Consider the following 17,661-nt stretch of genomic DNA (forward strand, 5'->3'; position numbering starts at 1 on the left):
CAGAAAAATTCTCAGAATCCTGCAATGACACAAAAGCTACTTGGAGAATCATAAATGAATATTTGAACACGGAAAAGGTAGCTACATTTATTCCATCTCTGCTATCTGATGGTGTGAGGAACTTTCCTAATCCTTCTGAAATAGCAAGTGGATTTAATGATTTTTTTGTCAATACTGGCTCTTCTTTAGCAAAAAACGTAGAACATTCAGATGATAATTTCTTAGAAAATATAAATGAGAAATATCCTAATATAAGTATGTTTGACCCTCCGACTCTAAAAGAAGTTCATGACACCATACTTGGAATGTCACATCTCTGCCTGTTCTGTTCTCCCTCTCTCTGTCTCTCTCTTTCTCTCTCTCTCTCTTTCTCAGTTACACCTCCTCATCTCTCTCTGACACTCCTCCTAATTACTCAACTCTTTCACCTGTGGGTCCCAGCTGCCACTCATTAGGCCTAGGCCTATATAACCACAGCCTTGTATGTGTGTATTTCGCCAGATTGTTCAACCTCGTATGCAACTCTCCAGCGTTACTTGTCTGAACCTCCGATCCTGAACCTGTTTGTCCCGACCTGACCCACCTGCTCGGATTCCCTGAACCCCTGCTCGTCTGACTACCCCAGCCTGTCTTCTGCCCAGCCTGCCCCGGTAACGACCAGTCTTCGCCCGACCAAGCCTGTCTGTCTCTGCCCTGGATGATTCGACCCACCTTCAGTCTTCCGACCACGGCTCAGCCTGCTCCCTCTGGTTCTTTCTGGATTCCCCGGTTCACGACCCCCGCCTGCCTTGACCACCCTGCTGTCTGTTCCCTGTCTGTTCCTAGTTCGTCTGATAATAAATCTGTTAAAAGACCTGAATCTGTGGTGCTGCTTCTGGGTTCTCTGTGTGCTTGTGTCATGGAATGTAATACCACTGTTTAAATCGGGAGATTCCAGCACATTCACAAATTACCACCCTATATCTGTTTAATCCTTTTTTTCTAAAGTAATGGAGGAGCTAGTGTACACAAGAATAATAAAACATTTGGACGGAAGTAATATATTATATAACCATCAATATGGCTTCAGAAAAAACGTGTCAACAGAATGGCTCTTTTGCAGTTTGTTCACAAAATCTCTACAGACCTAGATAACAAAAAAATATCTCTTGGTATATTTTTAGACTGATCCAAAGCATTTGATACAGTTGAACATCACATCCTTATTGCAAAATTACAGAAATATGGATTTGATGATGTTGCCTTGACATGGTTACAGGATTATCTAAATGATAGAGAACAGTATGGATTATTCAATAAGCATAATTCAAATAGAGCTAATACAATGTGTGGGGTTCCTCAGGGTTGGATTCTTGGGCCTCTCCTTTTTTTGATTTACATGAATGATCTCCCGATGGTATGTAAAAATGTCTTGCCTCTTTTGCTTGCTGATGACACGTTTGGTTATATCACATGAAAATTTCAATACACCAATTAGAGAAGCAAATGAAGAACTATTGTCTATTTCTAGATGGTTTCAGATGAATAAACTCTCTCTCAATCCCTAAAAATCAAATTTTATCATATTTTTATAACAAAAATAAGAAGTATAACAAGGAAAACAACAAAATATTCATAGATAATTTTGAAATAACCCAAGTTACTTACATTAAATTTTTAGGTGTTATTGTAGATGAAAAATGGAGTTGGAAATCTCATATTGATCTTGTCTGTAAAAAATCATGAAGTCATTTGGCATTTTGAACAGAGTCCATTCACTGATAAATCATTCTTGTTTCTTGACTTTTTACTATTGCTTAATTTATCCTTACATTATTTATTGCAACACTGTTTGGGCAGCAACCTGTCCCACGTGTCTCAATAAGATTCTCCTAATTCAAAAGAAATTTTTTAGAATGATCAGCTTTTCTAAGAGACGCGATTCATCTGCTCCTCTTTTCAAAAAATTCAAACTTCTCTCAGTTTTTGATGTGAACGTTTACCAGACCTGTGTCTTCATGTACAAATATGTTCACTTAACTCATATTCTTCCCAAAGTTTTTCAGAATTTCTTGATGTTGTCTTCTGTTATTCACAACTATTCTACACAATATTCAGGCAAATTTTATCTTCCGTACTGCCGAACTTCTGTCAGTCAGTATTCTTTGAAATATCGTGGACCAAATCTGTGGAATAATCTACAACTGGAACTTCAACCATCTACTTTATCATTGTTTAAAAAGCATCTGAAAAGGGCTTTAATTCATGAAAAAATGTAAGGCTGTGTATCATTTGATTTGTATTTGACGATTTGTAATGTGATTTACATTTTTATTGTTTTTACTTTAGTTTATTAATTCAGTTATATTGTATTTTCAGTTCTTTTTTCTTTTTTTCTTGCATATTGTTCATTTTTGGGGAGGTATTCATATCAGCCTTTTTTGGCTTCTAAACCTCTCCTGCACAATAATGTTACTTGTTTGAATGTTGTTGGGTTTGTTTTTTTTTCCTGTTTTATGATGTGCAGAAATAAATAAATGAATAAATAAATAAATAAAAAAGAGGAGGCAGAAAAGTAATCCAATTATAGAGGTATGTAACCTTTTATAATGTTAAAAAACATTTGATGTTACTAGCTACAGCTAGCTGAAATGAAATGAAGCAAAGTTGGCTAATAATGGAACTGTAGATGATTAAGATATGAGATATCTGCTAAGGTGTCTGGTTTACTGCTGATGAAACTGGTTTGTACATGTTTCTATGTGGTTTATATATGTTTCTGTGCTGTTTACTGCTGGTTGGCTGTTTTATATATGTTTCTATCTGGTTTATATATGTTTGTATCTGGTTTATATATGTTTCTATGTGGTTTACTGCTGCTGAACTGGTTTATATATGTTTCTATCTGGTTTGTATTTGTTTCTATGCGGTTCACTGCTGATTGGCTGTTTTATATATGTTTGTATCTGGTTTATATATGTTTCTATGTGATTTACTGCTGGTGGTACAACATTGGAAATCCCAGTTTAGAGGAACAGGAACCCAGCACCAGGGCACAGTCTGTAAAATCCCAGAGTTCTCTCAGTCTGCAGGAGGACTGGACCTGTGAAAAGGGTCCATAAAGGGTTCAACATGTCTGAGAGGAACAGGAAGGGACATTTGAGTCTGGACTCACTGAACCAAAACAAATACTTTCAATCCAAGAAAAACATTTTCAATCATAAAAAACTTCACTTCAATCCAAAAAACCCTTTTCAATCAAAGAAAAAAGTGATTGAATACAAAAAAACCCTGAAATCCAGAAAATGGCATTTGAACCCTGTTTTTTCTTTGATTGAAAAGGTTTTTTGGATTGAAAAGAATTTTTTTGAATGAAGTCATCTTTTTTGTATTTGGGCCATATTAGGGGTAGGATATTTGTGTCTTTATTATTCAATCCCCAAAAATATTACTTCAATCAAAAAAATATTTTCAACAAAAAAGTGTTTGAATGAAAAAATTGAGACCCAAAAAACTGCAATTGAACTTGTTTTTTCCTTGAAGTGAAAAAAGATTAGAAGTTTTTTTTTTGTTTTTTTTTTCCATTTTTTTTTAAACATTTTGACACACACATCCTGCAGTGGGTGGATGCTTCCTCATTGGTCAGACATGTTTGAGTGACAAGTGTCTACACCAGTGCCGTTTAACATAGGACTGTGTGTCCAGAAGGAGGAAGTCCCCGTTTGTCAAAGTCCAGGTATGTGGTGTAAATCTGTCTTCCGTCTCCATCCTATCGATCCGTACAAACCCTTCAAATGAATGCATTTCTATTCACAGACAACATTAGATGCCTTTTCAAATGTACACCGAGGGGAAACGCTGCGGTTTTGTGGGATGTAAATAACATAAACAGTGACCTGAACCCAGACCTGAACCCTCTGTGAAGGCCATGACTGTTGGACTGGGTTAAGAACGACCTTTGACCCCGAGTCCGTCCACCAACAGTGTGTTGTTTAGTATCAGTCGACTGTGCTTTGTGAGTCCACTTCAACAACATGCGGGAGAAAATCCATGTTGTGTGTTGAACATGTGTTTGATGTGTTCTGTTCAGGTTCTACTGCACAAGGTTCCACTCTGTCGGCGTCATTTACACAACAAACATTTGAGTTTGTGACAGACTCACTGTGTTCATGACGCTGTGATGGAAATGTCCCCAATGGTCCAGTGAAACTCAATCCGTTTCTGGACGAATTCAGCGCAATGATTGTCCCAGTCAGACATCGGAGGGGATTTCCTGAATCTGCGAAGACAAATGGAGCTGATGGAACATCATCCAATTGGTTGAGTTCCAGCCAAAACCAGTTTGAACCTGTAATAAATGTCACTAAACTGGTGAAAATTTATGGAGAACCAATCAAACAGCACAAAGATGAGACTGAACCCAGAGAAAGAAGAGAAAAGTGACCTGTGGAAGGCTGATGGAAGAGTCTAAGTGTTGGTGTGTCTCAGGTGAACTGTGTCCTGGAATGGAACAGAACCTCACCTGGTTCCACAGGTTCAACCAGCGCCAGTGGGAGGAGCTTAGTTGGACTGTCTGTCAGACAGGACAATTTATTTTAGTTTTTTAATATGTGTATTATTGTTATGAAATGGACAGAGTTCTTTTTTGTGTTTTAATGTGTATTATTGTTATGAAATGGACAGTTTTTTTTTTTTTTTTTTTATGGGCTCAGCTGGCTGACAGGCAGCTGTCTGTACCGATAAGGCAGCAGCCAACACCAACTGTACTCCCAGTCATCACTGCCCACTTTTCTGACACCTTTGCTTCTGCATCCTCTTTTATTTGGACATTTTACCAGGGAGTATCTCACACTACTTTTTTTTTTTTTTCCTACTTGTCTTGTCCAGCATCCTACAGCAGAATGGTAGTCTGGTTCCTTTTGGTGCTGAACAAATTTGCTTTGCCAAGCGTAACTTCATAAAGTATATGAAGCGCCCTTTGATATTCTACGGTGTTTATTATGAGTTTTGTTGAACCACATTTCAATGCCGGACCTGACATGGGGGGGGGTGGGGGGGGTGAAGGGGAGAGAACAAGAAAGAAGAAGGTGACGAAGACCCTCACAAGAAAGTATCAACAATACAAACAGTAACAACCATGGAGACAATTATAATGGTGACAATAACTACAACCAGAACTGAGTAAACTGGGCAGAAGAGAGAGAAAAAAACCCAAAACAAACAAAACTCCAACAAACAAACAAGCAAACAAACAAACAAAACAATGAAATACATAAGACCTATGAAATGATGAACATAAGAAAAGAAAGCATGAACAAAATATCGCATACCATGCTTGCACAAATAATACCTGTAACAAATAATACCAGTAACAAATCCACGCAACATCAGTTGTTCACATTCATCTGCTGTGACAGAGTGAACAAGGCAAACAAACTGAGGTGAAGAACACGCACATGCAACCGCACTCCCTCCAAGGATCAGGGACCGACCAAGAGGGCTCCAAGGCCCGGCCATCCAGCAGACACCACAGAGAAGGGGGATCCAGCCCGCCCCCCCGAGAGGCGACAGTGCGCCCGCCCCAAAGATGGTCGAGGGAGGCCCCCACCAGAGGCCCCACAGCAGCCAAGCACAGGCCCCAGGGGGCCAGGGACACCAGCTGCCACCCCCCCGCCGGGGGCCGGCCACTCAGGGGCAGGCGAGGCGCCGGTCCCTGAGCCCCACGAGCCCCACAAGCCCAGGAGCCACTCGTCTCCCCAGGCAGGGGGTCCCACCCAGCACAGCTGTCTGGGCTGGTCCAGACAGCCACCCACTGCAGGCCAGTGCGCACCCTGATGCCACCGCCAAGCACCCCAGGGGCCTGGAGGCCCACCCCCTCATCCCACCAAGCCCAACCCCCTAAACCCCACACACCCTCCAGTCCCCCACTCACCCACACAAGCATATGCACACACACTCACTGACACCCAGACACACACACCACCCATCCCACATGTTCAACCATTCACACACACACACATCCACATGCACAAACATCCATGCCCATGCACCCACCTATCCACATGCACACCCACACACACACACCTAAATGTACACACATACCCACATACACTCAACAAAAATATAAACACACCACTTTTGTTTTTGCTCCCATTTTTCATGAGCTGAACTCAAAGATCTAAAACTTTTTCTATGTACACAAAAGGCCTATTTATCTCAAATATTGTTCATAAATTTGTCATGTTTGTCTGTGCTTCGTTTGTGCCGTTAAAGTTTTGTTTGTGCTGTTATGGTTTTATAGATATTACATTTATTTTCAGCAGATGACGTTAGGTTGATGACGTTTGACAAACCAGCACAAACGAAGCACAAACGAATGAGACTATTTATCCAGAGATTTTCGTTGGGTGGGGGGCCAACTTCACACAGGTCCAGGTCTAAGATAAGAATGTGTTAAAGCTGAAACAGATCAGTGGACCCTCAGACCTAAACTCAGACTGAGTTCTATGAGTCATTTCTCTGCACCTTGTATGCTCGTCCACCGAGGGTCACTCAGTGCTGTTCTGATACTGACCATCACTTACTGAGGATCACAAACATGTCCTCTTTTAAAATGTAGTGGGAGACCCATAGAGTCACCACTCTTCATGGACACACAGCAAGTGAATCCACACTGATTCATCCTTTACATGATAAACAGCAGCTCAATCTACTTTTATTTTGAAAGGTTTGACAGGAAGTGTTAGTGTCATGTTGTGTCTGACTTTTATCTGTAGACGACGACTGAGGAAGGTCAGAAACATGTTAAAGTTGGTTTATTTGACCTAAACAGCAGCTCTTTATCACCTGATCAGATTCTAGTTCATCAATAATTGACTCAGCTGTGAATGTGAAAGGTCAAAGGTCAACAGTTATCAGAGTCCAATAAAAACATCATGAACCCATACAGACTTTAAACATCAGAAACATGTGTAAAGTGTTTCCAGATCAGTTTATTGTCTCAGACTCAGATCAAAGCGTCCTGATTGGATTCAAAGAGTCACAGATAAAACTCACCTGTGGACGTCCAACACAAAAGGGTTTGTGTTCGTCACCGCTGAGCTGTTTCCAGGATCAATCTGAGTCTCACCTGTAAAGACATCAGGTGTCAACGTCTGCAGTGGGAGGAGCTCTGAACCCTCACATGACATGTTACTGGACGGTGATTGGCTTGTTTCTTTGGTCATCACATTAATGCTTTGACAGAGTGTAAATGTGCAGCAGAAAATACTGTTTCTGCTTCAAATTAATCATCAATCCATTTATTACTGATTCATCTATGAATAAATCTGTTAATTACTGTACATTACTGAATAATTTCTGGAACTTTCAATGGGATTTTTTTTTCTTAATGTCTGTGACAGCTTTTAGTTGATGATAAATGTACATGTTCCATAAACTAATATATTTTGGATCATTCTGGTCCTACATATGTCACTGTAAGACACAGAAAATCATCCAATCACATACAGACAACACAATAAACCTACTGTGACTGGCTCCAGGGTGTGTAAATCTTTAATCCTCCAGGGTTAAAATTCTGAAAATTATTGACCTTTTGCTAATTTTGAGTTGAAATGAAGAGGTTTGATAGATTAACGCAGAAAAAACAGACGCCTGATGGATTTATAGCAGTTATTTTTTCATGTACATTTTTAGTTGGAGGGTCTGCAGAAGTTTTCCAGGAGTTCCCACAGGCCGTGAATGCACCGCGGTGACACTGGGTGGGGTGTCCACGCGACCAGGTTTTATTCCTTAAAAAGTTATTTTAACGTATTTGATGATTGTTTTTGGTGGTTCTGGTCCGAGACCAGGTTCAGGTCTGACACAGAGATTTATCACCATTTATTGTAATGTTATCCTCTGTGTTTTACATTTATTCACTAAAAATACACTATTTTCCTATTGATTAACTGACTGATCATGCAGATGTTCATAAAAGCTCAGATTAAAGTTGAGGGTTATTGCATCAGAAACAGAGAAAACTGAAGAAAAATGGACTCTTTCAGAAAAATATCAGTAAGTGAACGTATAAACTACTGTCTCCATCCACTGTCATTGATCCAACTTTATGGGTTTTACTGGTGAATCAATGCTGTAGAAGATGACATGTTTCCATGGTAACTACGGAGCCTCTGAACGTCCAAATGGGTCATATCTGATGACCATGAAAAGATGAAGAACTGTATTTTACACCAATTATTGACATGGATTGATAGGATTAATGGATCAACGGGTGTTAAACAGTTTAGGTCAGTAGATGCTTTTTGGTCGTCAGTGGATGTTTGGGACTTTATGGGTTAATAAAGAAGAATTATTATAAGCAAAAAGTCAAACATGATGGATAAAATGTACAGATCCAGTGCATCTGAAATCTACTCAATCTGTAGAAAAACACATGGAAATAAAATATAATTTAAGGACAGTAAAATGTCAACTATTTTCTGTAAAATGCGACTTTTTGATCCTATTCACTGATCAGCCAGAACATCCTGACACTGACAGGTGATGTGGTTATGATGTTTACTACCTGGTTACCATGGTTACATGTCAGTGGGTTTGATCTATCAGGTAGATAAGTGAACATTTGGACCTTAAAGTTTATGTGTTGGAAGCAGTAATGGATCAGCGGGTCAGAGATAAACCAGACTCAGGGTTTTAGACCAAGACCTGCGTCCCACATCTCATATGGTGTGTGTTTAATGTAGATGGGACTTCATGAAGGTGTTTGTGGGTGCTGTTTGTGGTGTGAGTGTGAGTTGAAGTGTAATGGCTGATACCTGTGTGTGTGTGTGTGTGTGTGTGTGTGTGTGTGTTGTGCTGTAGTTCTACTGTCAGACCACTAGATGGCCTCCTGGAGCTGATGATGGGACCTGAAGGGAAGGACAAGCACAGCTGATTCTCAAAGTGTAGAAAGAAAATATGGAGGTGATGATGAACGATGACCATGTGATAATGGTTTCTCAGACTTCCATTAAAACCTGAAGGACTAAACCAGTTCAGAGCAGAGGTCATTGAATCCCCTATCAATCCAAACCAAAAGGTTGTGGTTCTGACCTGTGTTCAGTGGTCAAGGGGAGGTATACATGTGTGGTCAAACATTCAAATTGTCCCCCAATACCCTATTATAACTCTTTTTATGTTTTTTGGGAGGTTTTTTTTTTTTAGAAAATTTTGTCTAGTTTTTGGATTTGTTTTTAGTTTTGAAAAATTGCTCTTGATAAAGTTTAACAAATATTTGACAAATGTAATACATGAAGTTGTTTTTTTTTTTTTTTTTTTTCATATTTTCCTTTTTATTCTGTGTATCCAACATACTGTGGTCAGATTTTTATACGACCTTTTCCAAAAACTCATTTGTATTGGATGTAAGTTTGGGGCCTGGAGATTTTAGGCATTTGATCCGTTACCATGAAATTAGTGTTTTTAATTTTTTCATGGTTTTACTTGGAACTAGATACTGAAAATTGTTGCTGTGATTGTTGTCATGTGTTTATTTATTTTCGATATGGGGCAAAGATGGAGCCAGGACACACTGTGTTTCATTTCCATGGTACTTGTACCCTGAACGCATATGACAAATAAACTTGAAACTTGAACTTGAAACTAGATTTTTTTTTTTTATCCAGGTTTCTTAAAACTTTCCTGACAAAAATACCTAAACTAGGTCCATATCATCTACTAGCCCTTGTGCTCAGATACTTATTAGAGCAGTGGTTCTCCAACTTTTTACAGTGGAGTACCCCCTGAAATAGACTTTTTACAGCAGCGTACCCCCTGAAACAGACTTTTTACAGTGGAGTACCCCCTGGAATAGATTTTATACAGCGGAGTAGCTCCTGAAATAGACCTTACACAGTGGAGTACCCCCTGAAATAGACTTTTTACAGCTGAGCACCCCCTGAAATAGACTTTTTACAGTGGAGTACCCCCTGAAATAGGCTTTATACAGTTGAGTACCCCCTGAAATAGACTTTATACAGTGGAGTACCCCCTGAAATAGACTTTTTACAGTGGAGTACCCCCTGAAATAGACTTTATACAGTTGAGTACCCCCTGAAATAGACTTTATACGGTTGAGTACCCCCTGATATAGACTTTATACAGTTGAGTACCCCCTGAAATAGACTTTTTACAGTGGAGTACCCCCTGAAATAGACTTTATACAGTGGAGTACCCCCTGAAATAGACTTTATACAGTGGAGTACCCCTGAAATAGACTTTTTACAGTGGAGTACCCCCTGAAATAGACTTTATACAGTTGAGTACCCCCGAAATAGACTTTATACAGTGGAGTACCCTCTGAAATAGACCTTACACAGTTGAGTACCCCCTGAAATAGACTTTATACAGTGGAGTACCCCCTGAAATAGACTTTTTACAGTGGAGTACCCCCTGAAATAGACTTTATACAGTTGAGTACCCCCTGAAATAGACTTTATACAGTTGAGTACCCCCGAAATAGACTTTATACAGTGGAGTACCCTCTGAAATAGACTTTTTACAGCTGAGCACCCCCCGAAATAGACTTTTTACAGAGGAGTACCCCCTGAAATAGACCTTACACAGTGGAGTACCCCCTGAAATAGACTTTTTACAGTGGAGTACCCCCTGAAATAGACTTTATACAGTTGAGTACCCCCTGAAATAGACTTTATACAGTTGAGTACCCCCGAAATAGACTTTATACAGCAGAGTACCCTCTGAAATAGACTTTTTACAGCTGAGCACCCCCCGAAATAGACTTTTTACAGAGGAGTACCCCCTGAAATAGACCTTACACAGTGGAGTACCCCCTGAAATAGACTTTTTACAGTGGAGTACCCCCTGAAATAGACTTTATACAGTTGAGTACCCCCTGAAATAGACTTTATACAGTTGAGTACCCCCGAAATAGACTTTATACAGTTGAGTACCCCCGAAATAGACTTTATACAGCAGAGTACCCTCTGAAATAGACTTTTTACAGCTGAGCACCCCCCGAAATAGACTTTTTACAGAGGAGTACCCCCTGAAATAGACCTTACACAGTGGAGTACCCCCTGAAATAGACTTTTTACAGCTGAGCACTCCCTGAAATATACTTTATACAGTTGAGTACCCCCTGAAATAGACTTTATACAGTTGAGTACCCCCGAAATAGACTTTATACAGCAGAGTACCCCCTGAAATAGACTTTTTACAGCAGAGTACCCCATGAAATAGACTTTTTACAGCAGAGTACCCCCTGAAATAGACTTTTTACAGCAGAGTACCCCCTGAAATAGAGTTTTTACGGCAGAGTAGCCCTTGAAAAAGACTTTTTTTATCCAAGTACCCCCAACTCTGGCTTCAGCATTTTTGGTTGAAAAAAAATGTGTCCAAATATGTTCCTGTGCCAAGGGTGTCTGTTTATATTTACAAAACTTTGTAAACAAACAACATATATTTATCTGTAATATATTAAAAAAATATTTATTTGAATTAAATTTCTGTGCCAAATCTAAACTGAAAAGTGCCCTCGGTCATTGATAAGAAAAATAAATAAATTGGCCATTAATTAATAAATGATCCATTCATCAACTAAAAATAATTCCTTATCTACTCAAACTCATTTTGAATCATATAAAATATAAATGTTCTTCAAATGTTACCAAAGCTTCAACAAGATGATTGACAATAAAACTATTATGTGAGTGTACTTATTGTGTTTTGTATTTCTGCAATAATTCTCATTTTTTATTTCATATTCAGTACATGTTGACTAATTTATTGGATTTTTCCAAAAATATTTCCAGTACCCCCTGGACTTCTTCCAAGTACCCCTGGGGGTATGAGTACCCCACTGTGGGAACCCCTGGATTAGAGGAAGTTCATGAATATGGAAAGTCCAATGATGGACAGGTACTGGTTCCTTATTTTCCATATGTTGTATATAATACAGTTGTAGTTGGAAACGTATGTGTCTGTTTTCTTCAAACTAAATAGTCGGTGCTTTTGTGACTATGGTCTGGTGGGATCCGTTACTTTCTTTTGCCCCGAATGAAATTTGAATTATGGCTCATTTTTGCTCCAACACTAACTGGTGTCATAGAAATTCACATATTTAATTGTATTTTATGTGAAGTTTTGTCTGGAACAGGACATTTTAACCTTTTGTGTACGTACAAAAACACTGATGTTCTTTTTTTTTTTTGGATCCGATATCAGGCCTATTTTGGCTTTTTTTTTTTTTTTACACAAATCTATCATTTAAGTCAATCCTCAAAGTCCTTATGAATACCTACCAAATCTGTTTTATAAGTTACTTTGGGTTATTTTATTACCTCCGCCAAGGAGGTTATGTTTTTGCCAGGGTTTGTTTGTCTGTTTGTTTGTCTGTCCGTTAGTGTGCAACATAACTCAAAAAGTTATGGACAGATTTTGATGAAATTTTCAGGGTTTGTTGGAAATGGGATAAGGAAGAAATGATTAAATTTTGGTGGTGATCGGGGGTGGGGGGGCCCACGGGGGGGGGGGGGGGGGGGGGGGGGGGTGCAGACCAGAAAATTTCATCAAAATCTGTCCATAACTTTTTGAGTTATGTTGCACACTAACGGACAGACAAACAAACCAACAGACAGACAAACAAACCCTGGCAAAAACATAACCTCCTTGGCGTGGGGGGGGGGGGGGGGGCACTGATCAGCCTTGGCGGAGGTCTGCGCTCTCCAAGTGCTTCTAGTTCATTTTACGTTTGATATATTCTCTTTGTGGTTTCCAACACAGTTTGAACCACTTCCTGTTCTTCAGCGCCTGTTTCTGTGTCGCAGCATTAAATCAAGGCGTTGTCACGAAGCAGCAGAGTTTTCCATCCGCCATTTTGAATCTAACGACAGCTGGTTTTTTTCTGGACTTTTACTGAATGTAAAGTTACCAGTTCAACACACGGTCCAGTCTAATGGAAATAGTCCAGAAGAGTTTTATGGACCAGTGAGGAGAAAAACCTTGACCCTCAGTAGCATCATCATCAACAACAACAACAGTGAGTTCAACCTCTAAGCTTCACATCAGCTTCTACTCTGAGGCTTGGTCTGATCACAGTCACTGCAGACGGACTCCAACACATAGATTAAAGCTCATCCACTTTCTACTGTTTCTACTGAAGTAAAGAACCCACAGTGAAGGAGGTGAAAGTCAAACAGGTCCAACATTACCTTCATGGAGAGAAGCAGAGACGCACAGCTGCTGCCGTTTGAAGAGAAAGTAGAAATGAACCCAACAGGAAGTGGATGAGAGGAGGAGTCAGAACTAAGGTGAGCAGGGGCTGACGAGTGACATGTGGGACAAGGGCTGTGTTTGTGTGGGACAATGTAGGACAGGTAACCGGAATGCTGGAACAAAGTGTAGATTTTTAAACAATGTGCCTCTTATTGTTGAGCTTATGAATATAACAACTATTTCATTTAGTTGCACACAGTATGCCTATTTTTGAACTGGGCATTTATTTTTTGCATTTTTACCTCCACCAAGGAGGTTCTGTTTTTGCCAGGGTTTGTTTGTTTGTCTGTTTGTCTGTCCGTTAGCGTGCAACATAACTCAAAAAGTTATGGACAGATTTTGATGAAATTTTCAGGGTTTGTTGGAAATGGGATAAGGAAGAAATGATTAAATTTTGGTGGTGATCGGGGGTGGGGGGGCCCATTTCCAACAAACCCTGAAAATTTCATCAAAATCTGTCCATAACTTTTTGAGTTATGTTGCACACTAACGGACAGACAAACAGACAGACAAACAAACAAACAAACAAACCCTGGCAAAAACATAACCTCCTTGGCGTGGGGGGGCCCACGGGGGGGGGCCACTGATCAGCCTTGGCAGAGGTCTGCGCTCTTCGAGTGCTTTTCTAGTTTGCACAGGTTTCAACAACTTTTTTTGCTTGTAAAAACAAAACAAAAAATCTACTTGTAAAAACCTCAAAAAAGAAAACTCAAGTTTCAAATATTGTAATTAAATACTTAAATCAGCTTTTTTTTTTTTTTTTTTTTTTTTTTTTTAATTTGAGTACGTTCTTACGGAAGCGTATTGCATTCACAAAAAAAAAAAAATTTCGGCTCTGTTTTTCTGAATTAATGAGATAATTATCTCATAATTAGGAGAAAAAATAAGTAAAAAAAAAATCGGCGCTGTTTTTCTGAGTTTATGAGATACTGTTTCCTGAAAAAAAAAAAGCTCTGTTTTTCTGAGTTTATGAGATACTGTTTTCCGAAAAAAAAAAAAAAAAAAGCTCTGTTTTTCTGAGTTTACGAGATACTGTTTTCTGAAAAAAAATAAAATGTGGCTCTGTTTCTCTGTCAGTGGGACAGTGGTCCCTGATCCAACAGGAGCTCCTTCTATCTGTGCTGCTGAAAGCCTTATGTTCTCGTAATTATGAGATAATTATCTCATTAATTCAGAAAAACAGAGCCGAAATTATTATTTTTTGTGAATGCAATACGCTTCCGTACATTAGAACAGCTGTTTCCTTTTTTTTTTTTTTTTTTTTTTTAAATTTTCTTTTTTTAATGAAATTTTTTTTTTTTTTTTTAAATTTGAACTTTGACCCACTTTTCCCAAAATGCAATCAGATACATTCTGGGTCACTGGCAATCTATAAACCCAATTTGGTTTGAATTCAAGTAATAGTTTTGCTGCTAAAGTGTTAATAAACAAAGAAAGAAACAAGCAAACCGAACCAAAAACAATACCCCTTCCCTCTCCTTCAGGGGGCAGGGTAACAAGTGGTACCAGGCGGAACAAACCCCACCCCTCGCACCTATTGTATCTTATTTTGTCATTGATCCACTCTTTCATCCATATTCAGTGTTTGTTAAATCTAAAAATCATATTCAAATGACAGAAACAGCCGCATATGAGAAGATGCTGGGGAAACTGAGCAGAACAAGTGACACAATGATCGAACACTGGGGTGGTTTCAGTAAATATATATCTGGGGAATCTGATCCAGCTCTGTAAAGATGAATCCCCTTTGGGGGGGCGGGGTAACCAGTAATAAACAACACTAAACTGGTGAAAGTTTATGGAGAACGAATCAAACAGCACAAAGATGAGACAGAAACAAGAGAAAGAAGAGAAAACTGACCTGTGGAAGGCTGATGGAAGAGTCGACGTGTTGGTGTGTCTCAGGTGAACTGTGTCCTGGAATGGAACAGAACCTCACCTGGTCCCACAGGTTCCACCAGCGCCAGTGGGAGGAGCTTAGTTTGACTGTCAGGTTTGTCCTGATGTTAATTTCAGTGTGAACAGGCGTTCTGGAATGTCAGCAGACGTAGATGCGTAACATACAGAGAGTAGAGATACTTTTTCTCTCACCTTGTTTAATGTCATGTATTTAAAAAGAGGTAAAAAATAAATAAATAAATAACAAATAACAGTATAAACAGTAAACTATAACAGGATATAAAGTGTACATGTCAGTGTGTTTCCAGTAGCAGCAGTAGTGCAGTCCAGTCCTGGTTCTGAGGTCAGAAGGGCTATCATGGAACCAAACAGCAGTAGATATGACAGTAGAGACATGTTTAAAGTGCAGAAGACAGTCAGCAGCTGATGGACAAAACCACAGGATCTAAGTCTACGGAGTCTGATGTGGAAACAACAGTTGAGGTGCAGTCTGGGTGGAAATGTGGGGGTGAGTTACAGTCTGGGGGCAAGGGGGGAAGGAGATGGACAGGGTTCAGATGGATGAAGGTGTTCTGCAGTCTGGTGGATCAGGCCCAGAGACTCTGGTACCTTTACCTTGAAGGCAGGACACTGAAGGAGTGGGGGGAGTCTGTGGGTGGGGTGGGTGTAAAATATGTCTGTGAGGGAGGGAGGACGGACAGCCCTGATCTGAGTGTCTGTGTTCACTGTGTTGTAGTGTCTGTGGGAAGGAGGCGGAGCAGCCTCTGCAGCAGACACATGATGGGGGGCGGGGCTTGTGCTCTCCTCAGTTTGTGGAGGAAGTAGAGGTGATTTCTTTTTTTTTTTATCCCCTTAAGTTTTTATTGAAATTTCATAAACACATAGTCACCAAAAACAACAAAAAACCCAAACCAAACCTTGGGTAGGAACAGTGCATTCACATTATTCAGTCCTTCCATTCTGGGTTCTGTAATCAGTCCATTTATTCTATTTTTGTCCATTTGTGCTTCTTGTAGTCACAGTTTGTCAGTTATTTTTTCCATTGTATACATTCCTTCAATAATTGTGATCCATTGGTCCTTTGTTGGTGGTTCTGTCTTTCCCCAGTTCCTTGTAATAACTTTTTAAAAGCCGCTGAAAGTATATGAACCAAGTATATGTGGTTTCCCACTACACTTTCATCAGAAAAGTTCCACAAATACTGTCCATCACAGCACATTGGAATCTCATCCCCCATTATTTGTTATTATTTGGTGTTGTTTGTCCACACACCATCTCCCAAAACACACTTATTTCCAAAAGACGTGTGTGATCTACATCAAATTCTCCACATTCCCTCCAACATTTCTTCTGTCTGTTTAACTGCTTACTTTTCATCTTAGGTGAAATAAAGAAATGCACCACATTTTTCCAGAAGAACTCCCTCCAGATCCATGAACTAGTGGATGTTCGGTGTATCTTCTACATATTCAGCCAATCATCATCTGGAATTTCCACGTTGAGCTCCTTCACCCATTTTTCTTTGATATAATTGGTTGAGTGTCATGTGAGTTGAAACCACAGTAGATTGCTGAAATGACTCTTGTTTTACTTTCCTTATTCGCTTTGATTATGATTTGGATCATACTGTTCACTTCCCTGGAGGGGTTAACCTGGAGTTCTTTTCGGTAATAATTTCATAGTTGTAGATATCTATAAAAGTCATGTGTCCCCAGATCAGATTTTTCTTGTATATTCTGGAAACTCTGCAGCTTTTTAATATTTTAAACCATAGTTCTAATGTATGACCTGTTATTGGATCTATGGGTTTTTTTCTAAAGTTCTTGTATAGCTCCTTGTCTCCAATCGTATTTTGAATCAGTTGTTGATATATTTCTTTGTCAGTTTCTTTCCATTTAGCCTCATACTTAGAGTTGCACCAACAATAGATAGGTCTTAGTTGGGCTGTATAGAAATATTCCTTTAATTTCGGTAAAGTCATTCCACCTTTATCTTCGGGCAGCTGGAGGGTTTCATATCTGATTTTGGCCCCCCCCCCCCCATTTTTCTATTTCAGTTAATAGTATATCATTATTTTGGTTTTAATATCCTGAATTTGTTGGTACACTCTGTTCCTTCATAATTTGGTGTTGCTGCTCTACTTCCCTTCACCTTTCAGTGGATATCTGGACGTTGCTAATCTTGCTTTATTAATGATGCGGTTTTAGTGATAAGTTTTCCCTGAACAGCTGCTTTCAGAGCATCCTAAACAACTGTTAGTTCAACTTGTCCATTATTATTCTCATCCACATATTGTCAGATTTGCTTTTTCATGTCTTCAACTATTTCCTTATTGTTTCGAATTCCCACATTAAACCTCCAGATTGTTTGCTTTTTCCTGGCATTTAAGTGGATTGCTAGATAAACTACATTCTGGTCTGATAAATCTGAACTCTAATAATTGCATTCAGTGCATTCTTCGACTCTATATCTGTCGTCAGTGTTGGGCAGTAGCGTCGCTACTTG

The 17,661-nt window shown here is 39.4% G+C and overlaps 1 protein-coding gene across 1 annotated transcript in view; it reads right to left on the reverse strand.

The window, feature by feature from the left end:
- Nucleotides 1-13,243, reverse strand: part of LOC115433363 (NLR family CARD domain-containing protein 3-like) — a 102,953-nt gene extending 89,710 nt beyond the window's left edge. The window contains exons 1-2 of the mRNA XM_030154734.1: nt 13,194-13,243; nt 7,036-7,108 (exon numbers count right to left, since the gene is read on the reverse strand). The gene's annotated coding sequence lies outside the window, so the exon portion shown is untranslated. The remainder of the gene's footprint in view (nt 1-7,035; nt 7,109-13,193) is intronic.
- Nucleotides 13,244-17,661: the final 4,418 nt, after the last annotated feature.

This window comes from Sphaeramia orbicularis, chromosome 2 (assembly GCF_902148855.1).
Source record: "Sphaeramia orbicularis chromosome 2, fSphaOr1.1, whole genome shotgun sequence".
NCBI lineage: Eukaryota > Metazoa > Chordata > Actinopteri > Kurtiformes > Apogonidae > Sphaeramia > Sphaeramia orbicularis.